The sequence below is a fragment of the Primulina eburnea genome, chromosome 7 (assembly GCF_022965805.1).
Source record: "Primulina eburnea isolate SZY01 chromosome 7, ASM2296580v1, whole genome shotgun sequence".
Taxonomy (NCBI): Eukaryota; Viridiplantae; Streptophyta; class Magnoliopsida; order Lamiales; family Gesneriaceae; genus Primulina; species Primulina eburnea.
This window is the reverse complement of record NC_133107.1, coordinates 21,774,924-21,792,607: the sequence shown is the minus strand read 5'-3', so window position 1 is coordinate 21,792,607 and position 17,684 is coordinate 21,774,924. Positions and strand designations below refer to the sequence as shown.

General features: G+C 39.3%; 1 pseudogene; it reads left to right on the top strand.

The window, feature by feature from the left end:
• The first annotated feature begins 13,878 nt into the window (after nucleotides 1–13,878).
• The window catches only part of LOC140835779 (uncharacterized), a 37,709-nt pseudogene continuing 33,903 nt past the window's right edge, over nucleotides 13,879–17,684 (top strand).

Below are 17,684 nucleotides of genomic sequence, written 5' to 3'. Positions count from 1 at the left end.
AACATAACAATAATCGATTAACCTCAATCAATTCAACATCAATAGCACAATCATTTCAACACTGAAAATCTGCATAATCTCTCATAATACATGCTGGAATTTCGAAACAACGTCATACGGTATCTGAAAATCAATCCGGTAACGTTTCTACGATGCTCGTAATATCAAGAACACAATATAACTAACATATTACAATTTCTCCAACATTTAAAAGTCGAAATATGTTGGAATTAAATAAAACTTACGTCACCTTATAGCCGTCGATGCAAGAGACACAAATCTTACCTCGGAACACAAATCGGATGGCTAAATCTCGCACAATCACAACTCTAAGATCAAAAGAAATGGAAGCTCTCTCCTTGAAGTTCCCTCGGCCTCAGCACTCTGAAATGGAAGAGGTGAAGACACATAATCTATATTGCATGGTTTAAAGCACATGGCTCATTCTTCAAGTTACACGCATGACCGCGGGTGCGGTGATAAGTGGTGTTTTTACGTGTTTATTGCATTAGTTTTAGTTGTGTTTACATTGTGCATGCATGCATTTCATTTACATTTTGTTCATTTTAGAGTAATTATTTGCATTTTATCATGTCTCACTTGTGTGTGATGAATCTGCAGGAAAAATGGTCGGAAAACGGAAAATATAGCAAAGTGAATAAACTGAAGAAGTTGGACAGAAACTTGGCGCCCGAGCGGTACATTTCTACCACCCGGGCGCGAGAAGTGAAAAAACTGAAAGACATTACAGAAGGTTGGCGCCCGAGCGGTACATTTCTACCGCCCTGGCGCGAGAAGACGAAGTGACGAGACAGAGATTTGGCGCTCGGGCGGTGATTTTCTACCGCCCGAGCGCGAATACCGCACCAGTCGAGCAACATTACGGAAACATGGCGCTCGAGCGGTACTTCGCTACCGCCCGAGCGCCGCTTATTTTTGGAAAATCTCATTCGCGATTTCTTACCTTAATTTGGATGGTGGTTGCTATGGAAAGGGGAGGGCACAAATTTTGGGCATTGATTCAGACATAATTCGACAGCCGTCAAGGAGCTTTGGAGAGAACTTTGCGCTTGGAGTGAAGATTTGAAGTTTTCCGGGCATCGTTCTTCGCAGATTTCGTCACGTCTCGTATTTCTAGTTTATTTTCCGTTGTTTAAATATTGTTTTGCTTATTTTCATTATGAATTCTAGTAGCTAACTTTATTATTTGTTGGGATTAAAGGGGATCCTACCCCAAACTTTCAGTTGGTTAATTTATATTTCGGTTTGTGATTTATTCTTGATTATTCTACGATTTTCATTGTGTCGTTGAGCGTAGCTAACTTTTACGACAATTTTATATCACGAGTGAGTTCGAGAGAATAACTAGTGATAGGATCGAGTAGTATAATCTGCGGATCTACAATTTGCATAGACATATGAAATTGGATACGTGTGGATAGTCATAGTCCTTAGGGTCGAAAACTAGGGGATTTCATCAATCGAAATGCGGTTCATTCTTGATAAATAATTAAAGACATTTAATTACTTCATTGAGTGAATTAGTTTGGCATAGCTCGAGAGAGTGTGTTCAATTGAATAGGAAATCCTGTCGGAAGCGTAGAACACAATCGAACGAATTAATTAATTAATAAGGGGTAGGTGAACCAGAATTCCCAACAAATTCTTTTATCATTTGAAATTTAATCAATTGATTTGGCATTCATATTTCATCATTGAATCTTTGAGCTTGTTTATTTAAATTTTCTTGAATTTTATTAGTCATAAAACAAACAATCAAATTTCGTCGCTAAAGTTTTAATAACTAAAATAATAATTGTTCAACACAGTCTTCAGTGGAACGATACTCGTACTCACGTACACTATATTATAACTTGACATCGTGCACTTGCGATTTATTTTGAGCATACAAAATCATATTTTTTATTGGGGATTTTACTGTGCAAGTTTTGCTCGATCATGCGGTACACTAGCAGTGCGGGTGCGCTGTGCCCACGGCACATCTTGCATTTTACGTAATTCTTAGACCGCGGGTGCGGTCCCTGCATGACCGCGGGTGCGCTCTCACCACCGCGGGTGCGGGCTTGTTAGCACCGCGGGTGCGGTCTTGCTTCGCACAAATCCATCAACTTTCTGTCAATGCACCGCGGTTGCTGTCCACTTCTGAGTGCGGGTGCGGTCTGGCTTCGGCCTTACATTGTAAAATTCTATCTTTTTCACCTAACACTTCATATAATATAACATGCATTCTCATTGCTTCAAATCGAACATCAATAACAGTTGATAATTCTCGAGCCTTACATTTCTCCCCCTCTTAGACAGGAGTTCGTCCTCGAACTCGTAAACAAGTAATCATGCAAGTATATATGAAACAGTCTAATCAAAATTGAAAGGAAGACTCACATCATATGAATAGCTCGGGATGTTTCTGTCTCATCTCAGACTCTGTCTCCCAAGTTGCTTCCTCGATGCCATGACGACTCCATTGAACCTTTACAAGCGGAATGGTCTTGGTTCTAAGCTGTTTCTCTTTCCGATCAAGAATCTGTATCGGCTGTTCAATATAGCTCAAAGTCTGATCTAACTCTGATTCGTCAGGTTGAATGACATGAGAATCATCCGGCATGTATCTGCACAACATCGATACATGAAAAACGTCATGTATACCGGACAGTGAAGGAGGAAGAGCAAGTCTGTAAGCTCGATCGCCAATCTTCTCAAGGATCTCATACGGACCGACGTATCTAGGAGACAACTTTCCTCGCTTGCCAAATCTGACAACGCCTCTGAAAGGTGAAATCTTCAAAAATACTCTGTCTCCCTGCTCGAACACCAACGGTCTGCGTCTGACATTGGCGTACTTAGCTTGTCTATCCTGTGCTGTCTTCATTCGCTTTTGAATGATCTTCACTTTCTCGGTCATCTCACGAATCATATCAGGCCCCAACTCTGGTACCTCAGAGATATCATCTCAGTACAACGGAGATCTGCACTTCTTACCATACAAAGCTTCGAACGGTGCCATCTCAATGCTAGTCTGATAACTGTTGTTGTATGAAAACTCACACAACGGCAATGAATCTTGCCAACTAGTACCAAAGTCTAGTACTACAGCTCTCAGCATATCCTCTAAAGTCTGGATAGTCCGCTCTGACTGTCCGTCCGTCTGAGGATGATAAGCAGTGCTTAGGTGTAAAGTCGTACCCAAAGCCTGCTGCAAACTGTGCCAGAAGTGGGAAGTAAATCCTGGATCACGATCTGATACGATCGACTTCGGCACACCGTGCAATTTGACGACCTCTCTGACATACAACTCTGCCATCTGATCGTATCGATAGGTCATTCTGTACGGAATAAAGCACGCTGATTTGGTTAATCTGTCTATCACTACCCAAATCGCGTCACAGCCTCGCGAAGATCGAGGTAACTTCGTCACAAAATCCATGGAAATGTGGTCCCATTTCCATTCAGGAACAGACAAACTCTGAAGTAAACCCCCGGGCTTCTTTCTTTCTGGCTTCACCTGCTGGCAATTCAAACATTTAGACACAAATTCTGCAATATCGGTTTTCATTTGCTTCCACCAGAATTGTGTCTTCAAGTCATTGTACATTTTCCTGCCACCAGGATGAATGCTGAACCGACTACAGTGTGCCTCTGACATGATCTGTCGTCTCAAATCTGAAACCTCTGGCACAACTAAGCGGTTATTCACATACAGAACAGAATCTCTGACCTGATATTCTGAGATATGTCCAGCTCTGACCATATCAATCGATCTCTGCACACTCGGATCGATTCTCTGCGCTTCTTTGACCTTAAAAATCAGATCTGGCTCAATCTGGATCACAGCAAGTCGCAATGGTCTACTATCTGTATCAAATGTCAATCCAGACAAGCAACAATCTTCTACTAAATTCGATACACCTACGGTCGACAAGGAAAGAGCACATACCTTTCGACTCAAGGCGTCCGCCGCTGCATTCGACTTCCCTGGATAATACTTGATCTCGCAATCAAAATCTTTCAGCAGATCAAGCCATCTGCGCTGTCGCATATTCAGCTCTGACAGAGAGAATAGGTACTTAAGGCTCTTATGATCTGAATAGATCTCAAATTTCTCGCCATACAGATAATGACGCCAGATCTTGAGTGCAAAGACAATCGCCGCCAATTCAAGATCATGAATCGGATAACGGGTCTCGTGCGGCTTCAGCTGTCTAGAGGCGTACGCTATCACGTGCCCTCGCTGCATAAGAACACACCCTAACCCTCTGTGAGATGCGTCACAGTATACAACAAACTCACCTGTACCTGAAGGAATCGTCAAGACAGGTGCACTAGTCAGCCTCTTTTTCAACTCTACAAAACTGGCTTCACAATCTTCGGACCACACAAATGGCATGTTCTTCTGTGTCAACTGGGTGATAGGCTTCGCTATACTGGAGAAATCTCGGATAAAACGACGATAATACCCGGCTAGACCCATGAAACTGCGTATCTCAGGCACAGAAATCGGTCTCGGCCAACTGATCACAGCCTCAACTTTACTCGGATCTACCGCAATACCCTCTCCAGATATAATATGCCCCAAGAAGACAATCTGTCTCAGCCAAAATTCGCACTTGGACAGTTTAGCATACAACTGCTCTTTTCTCAAAGTTTTCAATACAATTCTCAGATGATCTGCATGCTCAGTCAGACTCTTCGAATACACCAAAATATCATCAATGAACACAATCACAAAATCATCTAAATATCTCTGAAAAATACGGTTCATCAAACACATAAATACCGCTGGTGCATTCGTTAAACCAAAAGGCATAACGATAAACTCGTAGTGTCCATACCTGGTTCGGAATGCAGTCTTTGGAATATCAACGTCTCTAACTCTGAGCTGATGATACCTTGATCACAAATCAATCTTCGAGTATACAGAAGATCCCTGTAACTGATCAAATAAATCATCGATGCGCGGCAAAGGATACTTGTTCTTTGCTGTTGCCTTGTTCAACTGTCTGTAATCAATACATAACCGCATCGAACCATCTTTCTTTCTAACAAAAAGCACTGGAGCACCCCAAGGAGATACACTGGGTCTAATATATCCCTTGGACAGGAGATCTTCCAACTGTGCTTTCAACTCTTTCAGCTCTATCGGTGCCATCCTATACGGAGCTCTCGAAATAGGAACACTGCCTGGCACAAGATCTATGCTGAAATCAACCTCTCGAACTGGAGGCAACCCGGGAATCTCATCAAGAAAAACATCTGCAAACTCGTAAACCACTGGCAGATCTGCCAATGCTGGGCTCGACTTCAGTAGATCTACTGAATACACGAGAAAGCCCTCTGCTCCTCTCTGAAGCAATCTACTCATAGTCAGAGCAGATACTAAGGGAATCCGAGATCTGGAACCCTTTCTGTAGAATTTCCACTCCTTTGTCATCTCGGGTCTGAATCTGACAATCTTGTGGAAACAATCTACAGTGGCCCTGTACTTGGTCAACATGTCTATACCAACTATACAATCAAAATCGGCTAAACCAAGTACTACACAATCTAAATCAATCTCATGCCCCTCAAACTGAAGCATACAGTGTCTAACAGTAGCCACCGATATCAAACCACTTCCCAACGGAGAAGCTATAGACACTACTGTCGACAAAGACTCAACAGGCAATGAATGTCTCAATGCAAAATGTTCAGATATAAATGTATGAGATGCACCTGTGTCAATCAACACATATGCAGGATAACCGCAAAGAAAACAGTTACCTGCAATGACGTCATCTGGCGCCTCCTGCGCCTGCTCCTCTGTCAGGGCAAACACCCTAGCCTGCTGTCGGGGAGGCTGACTCACTGTTTGACTACCTCCTGGTCTTTGCTGGGTCTGTGTAGATGGTGGCTGGAAGGAGTGTACAGAGGATGCATGTCTCTCCATCTGTGGCGCTGGTGCGGATGACCCTGCACTCTGGAATCGTTGTGCACCTCTCTGGGGACAAACTCTGGCGAAGTGTCCCTGTTGCCTACAGATGTTGCAGCGTCCCATAACTCCTTGACACTGCTCCGTCGCATGTCGTCCTCCACACGAGCTACAATATACGCCACTGTAATCTGAACCCTGACCTCTCTGTCGAGATCCACTCGAACTCGATGAACTACTCCCGGACTTCTTAAACTGCTTGCCCTTAGCCTTCAAAAATTCCTTCTTGCCACTACCACTAGCTCCACTGTCAAAACGAGGAGGAGGTGGTGGAAACTGTACGGTCGTGGACTGTGGCGGTCTCTGCCCCTGAACACCGTAAGAAGCGCCTCGCTGCCTGATCAAGCCAGCCTCTGCTCCCTTAGCTCTGTTCAGTGCCTCTGAAAAAGTATTAGGCCGTCCCGTGTTCACCAAAGTAAAAACATCGGGGTTCAGCCCGTTGATGAACTGATCAGCCACTGCCTCGTCGTTCCCTGCTACATGCGGTGCAAATCGAAGCAACGCAGAAAATTTAGCCACATACTCCTCGATGTTCCACTGTCCCTGCCTTAAATTCGCAAATTCAGCTCCTTTATCTTTTCGGTAGGAAACGGGGAAGAAGCGCTGATAGAACTCATCTTTGAAGACTTTCCACGTGATGTCAATGCCTCGGTGCTCCAAGGCTCTCTTCGTAGTCAACCACCAGCTCTTTGCAACCTCCTGCATCTGATGCCCTATCAGTTTCACACGTCGCTCATCAGTATATGCCAAAGACTCAAACAACATCTCGATATCATCAAGCCAGCTCTCACACTCTACTGCACTCTCTGTGCCCTTCAAGGTAGGCGGATGGAAAGACTGAAATCTCTTCAATAAGGTCTCCATCGGCGCAGCGGTAACATCCATCTGTGCACCGGATGTACTACCCTGCTCTGGCTGTGGTATACGTCTAGGTGGCATAAATCTGATTATCAAACTGATTAGTACACAAATTATGCAATCTGTCTCAGCCCTCCTCTGATCATATACCTCTGATCGAGAATCGGTTCTGATTCAGGCTTGAAATGCTGTAAATCAATTCAGATAATACAACAACATATAATAGGGAAGGCAATAAAGCATGCTAGCATCCCACAAGCAAAGAAGATGACTCGATCTACCCCGCTCATTCTATTCTATCTCAGTTTACAGAACCTACGTACAGCTCTGATACCAGCTGTTGTGGGGACCCGGGCTCTAACTCAATTCTTTTGGGATTTAATCGGATCTTTGTTCGAAAATGTGGGTCAAAAATTTGCTTTTAACATTAATCCAAATGTATAACTAAAGCATATCATGTCTTTATATTAATTAAACAACATAACGTACATACATGTATGTTTCGTACAAGCATACACTAGTGTGCAAATACCAACTACAAACATAAGTGATACAAGTCTAGTAGGAAACACTACAAATCTTCAACGCCCGAGATCTCCACGCTATCATCAATCTCTCATCTAGCTCGAGACCCAGATCCTGCCCCACCTGTTGCCATGCAAACATACAGACACGACAACAGCCGGATAACTCCGGTGAGAACATATCCCAGTATAAAACATGGATGCATGCAATGTAATAATCATGTACAAGAGCATAGCATATATCAAGTAACATTAATGCAAATCTAAACATGTAGAAGAATACAAATCTGTATTCAACATTTAAATCTTGACTCGACTCATTTCTAATCTAGGGATCCCGTGTGAATAAGACGGTCTGTTACCTACCCAACCACTCGAGGCAACGGTACGTCTTATTCCTAGACTTCGGTCAACTCTGTATCGAAGGTCTACACATAGAGTAAATCTACTACCATGCGTCGATACACCGAAACGTCTAGTTTTGGCCAGTCTGCCAATATCTCCTATCTCAGGACTCGAATATAAATCAATAAACAAGGGATTACATAATGAAATGTAATAACAATCTAGTATGTGATTTAGGGAAACTCGTATCAAATCTGAATCGAGTTGTGCAATCCCGAGACCACATGAATTATACCTTTCTTGTCGAATAGTTGGTGTCGTAGTCAAAGTCTCGAATACCAAGTAGTCAATACAAATCTGAAATAGCATAATAAATGTGCACTCTATCAATATACATCTCAATGTACAATTCTGTAATCGCTTTCAATGTAATTCAACGGCGTAACGGCGTAGTCTCGTGATACCGATAACTCAATCTCAACATAACAATAATCGATTAACCTCAATCAATTCAACATCAATAGCACAATCATTTCAACACTGAAAATCTGCATAATCTCTCATAATACATGCTGGAATTTCGAAACAACGTCATACGGTATCTGAAAATCAATCCGGTAACGTTTCTACGATGCTCATAATATCAAGAACACAATATAACTAACATATTACAATTTCTCCAACATCTAAAAGTCGAAATATGTTGGAATTACATAAAACTTACGTCACCTTATTGCCGTCGATGTAAAAGACACAAATCTTACCTCGGAACACAAATCGGATGGCTAAATCTCGCACAATCACAACTCTAAGATCAAAAGAAATGGAAGCTCTCTCCTTGAAGTTCCCTCGGCCTCAGCACTCTGAAATGGAAGAGGTGAAGACACATAATCTATATTGCATGGTTTAAAGCACATGGCTCATTCTTCAAGTTACACGCACGACCGCGGGTGCGGTACACTAGCAGTGCGGGTGCGCTGTGCCCACGGCACATCTTGCATTTTCCGTAATTCTTAGACCGCGGGTGCGGTCCCTGCATGACCGCGGGTGCGGTCTCACCACCGCGGGTGCGGTCTTGTTAGCACCGCGGGTGCGATCTTGCTTCGCACAAATCCATCAACTTTCTGTCAATGCACCGCGGGTGCTGTCCACTTCTGAGTGCGGGTGCGGTCTGGCTTCGGCCTTACATTGTAAAATTCTATCTTTTTCACCTAACACTTCATATAATATAACATGCATTCTCATTGCTTCAAATCGAACATCAATAACAGTTGATAATTCTCGAGCCTTACATTTGTAAGGTCCAAGAATTTAAATTTACGTAACCTGAATGCATGCAATCTAGGGTTTTATTTAAATTAGGTGTTTATTTATTTTATGCATTTAATGCATAATTATTGCATGATAGGATTCATTTCACGATTGTTTTAAAAGTACACGCATTAGGGTTTCTAGATGCATCTCACGCTCGATCGAGGAACGGAGACCGGGGAATTATCAGGAAAATTATTTTAATTACATGATTAATTTTTATTAATTAATATAAGGTGTTTTATGTGTATTTTTCAAAAAATGGGCTTTGTTGGGTATTTTTACCCGCCAGATCATATTTTTAATCGGTACGTAAATTTTAACGATTTAAAGGACTTTTTGAGGGCTCGAGCAATATTTTCAAAAATTTAACAAAACGAAATACTTTTCAGGGTTGTTTTTAGGATTGATGGGTTTGTTTTTATGCTAAACGGGCTCAAAACACTTTTAAAAGTTTCTAGGGCCCATTAGTGCACATTTAAGTATTTTTAAAACCCCACAAACCCACCCTAAACCTAACCCTAACCTAGCAGCCGCCCTCCTCCCCCCTTCAGCAGCCTCCCCTTAAAAATTTTGTAAGAAAAACAGCAGCAATCTCTCGGCCATAGCTGCGTGATCTCAAGAGGATCATTCCCCGCTCATCCGGCGCTTCCCCGACGCGTTTTTCTTCAAGCTTTCGTTCTTAAATCATTAATGCATGCCATGTATCTTATTTTAGGCATCATTCACGTCGTTATATGCTGTCATGCGTGATTTTTATATGCTTTGATCGGGTTTTTGCATGGACAATCGTTTATGGTTCGTTTTTCTTATGGTTCACACATACATCCTTTACATCTCACGTTTTTTTTGTGGCTGTGCTAGAGCTGTCGGCTGCTGTTTTTTAGAGGCTGAACCACGTCAACAATTAAGGGACAATAGGTTTGAGTCATGATTTGGGCAAGTTGTTGCATAGGCCGAGAGGTGCGCTTGGAGGTGTGTCTTGTTTTGATGGTGGATTGAGTGAGGAGTGGAGCTGGCGGTGCAAGGGCTGAACCGAGGCATGGAAAAAACCCTGGTGGGTCTAAGACACGCCGCAGGTAGGCTCAACCATCGCTGGAACCATCCATATAGCCGGCCGATTGCATGATGGAGGGGTGAGTCTCGGGTGGGGTGATTTCGGGCCATGACAAGTTGGGGCATCGTGGGGTTTGCATGTAGCTGCAAGTCATGGTAATTTGAGTCCAGTAGGGTAAGGTCTTGGTCCTAAGTGGTCTAGTTCAAGGCTGGTTGGGGTGGCTATCGAGCTAGGGCCGAGAATTGGTGAGTAGGGTTTTCGAATTGTTGGTGCTGGAAATTTCAGTAGCTTTCAACAAGGTTTTGGGGACTTTGGGTGGTTTGCATTAGAGAGTTTTAGGTTTACCTCGATGATATTAAGTGGTGTTTTAAGGTGGCAGAAATTTCGGTTAAGTTTCGGGTCGATTTGGATTAAAACCGTGACTACGATCCATGTTTTAAAACAAGTCGGTTAAGTTTGAAATGTGCTCAAGTTTACGTCTAAGGAATACATTTAATTATATTTTGGGATGTTTTAAGGAGTTTGGTAACCTTCGGGTAAAACTTTAGAGGCCCAAGGGTCAAACAGTCATTTTGGGTTTCTAGAGAAAAATAGTCGTTTTGCACCCGGGGTGAGATTTTAGTTCTAGCAGCGCCCAAAGCACAAATTTACCATGCTTTTAAATTTTTATGCATCATGGTCATGTTTTTTTTTTTTATGAAATTATGAAATATGTGATAAACATAAAATTTGTACATTAATTAAATGTTTATAATATAAATATATAGTTTTTGTTTTATTAAATGTTTAAATATTATATGTTTTATAATAAATTGTATAAAATATAAGTAGTTGTGTAATTATAAGTTTTTACTATATTTTACAGGTTCGATAAAACAAGAATAAACTTGGCGTTGCAAATGAGATTAAGATGATTCTTGGACCTGTAGAAAGTTGATGTTAATATCTACAATATTGGTGGCAAGCATAATATAAAAATCCTCTCACAATTGGGATCAAATTAAGCAACAAATAAAGTTACCAAAGAAGTGACAGTTTTACCATGCTCTAGTATTTTGACCATATCTCTCAAATTACTTGGTCAAATGGTCTGAAAAAAATACCACAACTAGACAACTCAATTATCCACATGTTTCTTTTTATGTGAAGAAGCAAATTCGGAGAAGAAGATTTTCAAAAGTGGTGTGTAATATAATATAATATCTTGGAACACCAATGAAGACTTATGTGTAAAAAAATAATATTTTATTTGTGGTTGTCTCCCCAAATTTGGCTATAAATAGAGGTGCATTGTAATGTATTGAGATATCCCTCATTTTATGAACAAACATTTGAGTTCATAATATTTCTCTCTATATTTTTCCTTTATTTCTTCATTTAAATATAATTAGTATGTTAATTTCATATTCAAAGTTTTACACTTTGAATAATGAATAGCTAACTTCCTAAAGTTGAGATGAAAATGTGAAACTCTTGGCATGATAATAAGGTTACTAAAAGGTAAGAATCTATGTTTTATATTATTTAATCATTATTTATTGTTTATGTTATATTTATTTCTTTAAGCATTTTTATACCCTACTTATAAGTGGGAGTTTTGATTTATTGTTGCTATATGTTACACTAAATTCTTGGAACCATTTAAATGTTAGTTTGGTATTACCAACCATTTAAAGTAGATGTCTTGATTTATTATATATGATATATTATAATATTAAATTACTTGGAACCATTTAAATGTTTGTTTGGTTTTACCAAACATTTAAAGTGGGAACCTTGATTTACTATATATAAATATATCATAATATTAATTTCTTGGTATCATTTAAATTTTAGTTTGGTTTTAACAACCAATTAAAGTGGGAACCTTGATTTAGTGTTTACAAATATATATATAGCACAATAAATACTTGACAACATTTATAAGTTTTGGTATATATTATATACTTATAAGATAATAATATATAACATAATATAAATATGATTATTTAATATATTGGAACCATTTTATTAAGTGGATTTCAATAATGTTCGTTAATGTTAACTTTATTAAAATACCAAGAGTGGATCCTTTAATCTCAACTACTTAAATTAAAATTTGAACAATTAAAAATTACCAATTCAAGATTCAAACAACTAAAAGAAAAAATAAATAAAAAGACATTGTAGTGGACTTGTAATTACCTTAGCTTCCTCGTGGATACGATATTCGAACTCATTGAATTATACTACCTGTGGACAACTTACTCTTGGAAGTGCAACAATCAAAGTCGCAACAAGTTTTTGGCGCCGTTGCCGGGGAAGTATAATTTAATTTCAAGTCTATTTAATTTTGTTTATAGTTTATTTTTCTTTATTTGAATTTTTTTGTTTTTGTGTGTTTTTATTCTTTGCATTTGCATTTGCATGAGCATTTGATCACGTACACTTAGTGGTCGACTCATTCGAAATAACCCTTTAGTTTTACAAAATATGGCGGAAGAACGCATCCAGAAAATGAAGATGAAATTCAATCTCAACATGATCATGATATACAAAGAACACTTAGAGATCACATGAATCCTACACATACTAGTGCACCTTCATGTCTAGTTTTTCTCCTTATGCATCTCATTTCAATTTTAAGCCTGGTATTATCCAACTTTTACCCAATTTTCATGGCTTAGATTCTGAAAATCCATACATGCATTTACGAGAGTTTGAAGAAGTGTGCAACACATATAATGATCTAAATTTTAGCATGAACACCATTCGACTTAAGCTTTTTCCTTTTTATTTAAAAGATAAAGCTAAAACTTGGCTACAAAATCTTAGATCGGGATCCATTCGAACTTGGGATGAATTGCAACAACAATTTTTGAAAAAGTTTTTTCCATCTCATAGAACAAATTCTTTCGAAAGGCAAATCATTACTTTCACTCAAAAACAAGGAGAAACATTTTATTAGTGTTGGGATATATACAAAGAATTGCTTAATCTTTGTCCACATCATGGTTTTGAAATTTGGAGAGTTGTTTCTCAATTTTATGAAGGCTTAACACCTAAAGATAGGCAAATGGTTGAATTTATGTGTAATGGAACATTTGAAGATAAAGATCCAAACGAGGCAATTGAGTATCTCGATTCATTAGCTGAAAATGCTCAAAATTGGAACACTATAGGTACAATCGAACCATCAAACAAAATTCAATCTCCTACATCTGGTGGAGGTATGTACACTCTCAAAGATGAAATGATCTTCAAGCTAGATTTACCTCTTTGGCAAAAAAATTTGAGGCACTTGAATTGAAAAGAATGGTCAATTAAAATATGTTCAAGAAATTGTGTGTCATATCTGTGATACAAGTGATCATTTTACACAAGATTGTCCCACTTTGCCCTCTTTTAAAGAATGTCTCCATGAACAAGCCAATGTTTTGAACAATTTCAAAAGGACAAATTTTGAACCATTTTCTCAAAATTACAATCCAGGTTAGCGAAATCATCCAAATTTTAGTTGGAGGAATGATAATGCTGCACAATTTTCACAACCACATTTCCAAAATCAACAAAATTTTCTAAATTATGCACCTTATGTTCCTCTATCTAAAAGAAATTTGGAAGATACATTGAATTCTTTCATTGCAAAGCAAGAGTCTATCAATACTCAAACTGCTCAAACCATGACAGATTTGAAAGATACTCTTGCTAAATTTGCATCTGCACTTAATGTTCATGAAAAAGGTAAATTTCCTTCACAACCTTTGCCTAATCCCAAGGATCATCATTCACAAACTGGAACTTCTGGAACTCAACCGATGGATCAGGTAAAATCTGTTATTACCCTTCGAAGTGATAAGGTTGTGGAAAAATCCATTCTTGAACCTTGTGAAGATGATGATAAATCAACTCCAAAGGATAAGGAAGTGGAACCCATAACTTACGAAGAGGAGGTTCAACAGACAGTGTCACCACCATTCCCTCATGCATTGAAAAATACAAAAAAATCAAATTTGAATTCTGATATATATGATATTTTTTAAACAAGTAAAAGTTAATATTCCTTTATTAGATGCAATAAAACAGGTACCATCATATGCCAAATTTTTGAAAGACTTGTGCACTGTGAAAAGAAAATTGAATGTGAAAAAGAAAGCATTTTTAGCCGAACAAGTAAGCAATCATTCAAAATAATAATACTTTGAAATACAAAGACCCTGGTTGTCCTACTATTTCATGTATTATTGGAGAAAGAAAGATTAAAAAAGCCTTGCTTGATCTTGGAGCTAGTGTGAATTTACTTCCATATTCAGTTTATCAAGAACTCAATCTAGGCGAGTTAAAATCTACTTCGGTAACACTTTTACTTGCCGATAGATCTGTTAAGGTGCCAAGAGGTATGATAGAAGACGTGTTTGTTCAAGTTGATAACTTTGTATATCCTGTCGATTTCATAGTTTTAGATACACAACCTATCGAAGCTTGTAATGCAATTCCTGTAATTCTGGGTTGTCCATTTTTATCAACTTCTAATGCCCTTATAAATTGCATGAATGGAATAATGAAGTTGTCATTTGGTAACATGACCTTGGAGCTCAATGTTTTTAATCTTTGTAAGCAACCACATGACAAAGGAGATGAAAGTGAAGTATGAAAATCTTATTGAAACTCTTGTGGAAGAAAAAATTCAAGAAGGGAGTACTCGTAATCAATTAGATATTTGTTCAATTGAAACTGTTAAAGAAAATATTGAAATTGATCTTGATGAATTTATCAGGTATCACTCGTTACCAGGATCAGAGAAAGAATTTGATGCAAAATATGAGAACAAAGGCGAACCACCCATATTGGAGTTAAAACCTGTAATGTCCAAGATTTTATATCGTGTTAAATTACGATTATTAATTTCTAATCGAGACGATTATCAAAAGGGCTAACCGAAACACGAAATGAGATCGCGTGTGAAAATTGATGTGCGAGGACAGTAGCATCGGCGCACATGCACGAGAGGTCCAGAAAGGTTGGTGCATGCCTGATCGCGCACATGCGCGAGACAACCTGAGAGTTGGAAATTTTGAGCAATGGCCTCGCGCATATGCGCCGAGTAAGGGTGCGCATATGCGCGAGTCTCCGTGAAGCTACACGCCGAGACAGAATGTCTCGCGCATATACGCAGAAGGTGGTCGCGCATATGCGCGAGACGTGCAGCACAAAGACATGGGCCACATTTTGGGAAACATGCACGGTATATATATATATATATATATATATATATATATCAACGCAGGCTACTATAGGACGTAAGTTTTATTACGTTTTGACATGTTTTGAAATTATGATGTTGTTGGAATTGAATACACGTCATATATGTTGTTTTTGACATGTTAGACAGTGTAGAATCGAAGTCAGGTTAAGAAACGGACTGAATATGGAATTGTTATGATTTTCCGAATGAGAGTGACTAGAATTGATGTCAGATTTGTACGGTGGTTGATTGTAAATTATTGGAATTAGTAGATACTGGTTTGGTATCACCGATATCGCAGGATTGTGCTATTGTACTGTCAGAATTTGATAAAATAGAGATGTCGTGATGTGATTAGAAAATTGATACAGATATTGATATTATCATTGCCAGATTGAACAATGACAGACTGTGAGTCAAGACTTCGATTGTATCAGAGCGACAACAAGAAAGGTATAAATAAATGTTGATTCGGGATTGCACAACTCGAGTTAGGTTTGACTTGAGTTTCCCAAAATCACATACTTTATTTTATTGCATTGATATTTTCAGATTATCAGATTGATATGTTTAGTCTATTGAATTATAGCAGAGCCAGAGTTTGAGTCTAGGGCAGATCAGCCTAGCTAGGGCAGAACCGCCGAGTCTTTGGCAGAACCGCGAAGACTCTAGACTTACGATGTATCGATGAGCTTAGATGTAGATCGACGTCTATTGTAGACATTCGATACAGCATACCAAAGTCTAAATTTGATTGGGATCCCTAGGTTAGAAATAAGATAAGATAAGATAACAAGTCATTGACTTAAATACAGATTCGTATTTGTTCATGTAGTCAGATTGGATACATGTTTTAATAATTGTTTATGCTTTTATATATGTTTTATATGATTGCATTAATACATTGTTTATACTGGGATATTTATATCTCACCGGAGTTATCCGGCTGTTGTCTTGTCTGTATGTGTGCATGGCAACAGGTGGGACAGGTTCAGGGTCACAGAGGTGAAGAAAGATCGAGATTAGAGTGGTGATTCCGGACATGGATATAGATAGGTTTTATTACTTGATGTAGTAGGTTAACCTAGTTTTGAACTAGATGCATGTTATACAGGATTTGTATTATTATACTGGTTTGTATAATAGAATGATTCCATTACCTTTCGCATTTAAAAAAAAATTTAGACCCTGTTTATTCTAATTGATTAAATTAGTCCCAATGATGATTAAGAAGATGATTAGCGTACGGGTCCCCACAACAGGTGATATCAGAGCGATAGATCCTTTAGATTGAGATAGAAGAGGCTAGTGAGCGGGGTAGATTGAGGTTTTCTTTCCTGCTGTTGAATGCTAGCATGTCTTACTGCTTTAATACATGTTACTTCTTTATCTGATTTGATATAGTAATATGTTTTATTGAGATTGGATCATTACTGATTCTAGATCAGCAGTAAGATGATCAGAGGAGGATTGAAACAGAATTGTGGTATTTGTTACTAATCTATTTGTTTATCAGATATGCCTCCGAGGCGAGTACCAGAACAAGGAAGTACATCAAATCCTCCAATGGATGTCACCCCGACTCCAATGGAAACGTTACTGAAACGATTTCAGTCATTTCATCCGCCGACTTTGAAAGGAACAGAGAACGCTGTGGAGTGCGAGAGTTGGCTTGATGATATTGAGATGCTGTTCGAATCCTTGGAGTATACAGATGAGAGGAGAGTGAAATTGATTGGACACCAGTTACACGATGTTGCAAAGACAGGTGGATTACGAGAAAGAGGGAATTGGAGCATAGAGGTACGACTATTACCTGGGATATTTTTAGAACTGAATTTTACCAACGATTCTTTCCAGTGTCGTACCGAAAGGACAAGGGGGCGGAGTTTGCCAATCTAAGGCAAGGACAGATGAACATAGAAGAGTACGTGTCCAAGTTCTCCTCCTTGCTGAAATTTGCTCCACATGTGGCTGACAGCGAGGAAGCTACTGCCGACCAGTTCATCCATGGCTTGAACCCCGATATTTTCACATTGGTGAACACAGGGCGACCGAATAATTTTACTGACGCCCTGAACAGAGCTAAGGGAGCAGAAGCCGATCTGATGAGACAAAAAGGAGTTTCATTTGTGCCTCCAGCACCGAGACCACAACAACCCCCTCCCAGATTTGAGGGTGTCAGCAGCAGTGGAGGGAAGAAAGAATTTTTGAAAGCCAGAGGAAAGCAATTCAAGAAATCTGGCAGCAGTTATTCCAGCTCCGGTGGTTCCAGACAGAGCCAGAGTTACGCTGGAGTTTATTGCAAGACTTGCGGAGGAAGACATGCAACTGAACAATGCCAGGGAGTGACTGGTTGTTGCAACATTTGTAAACAGC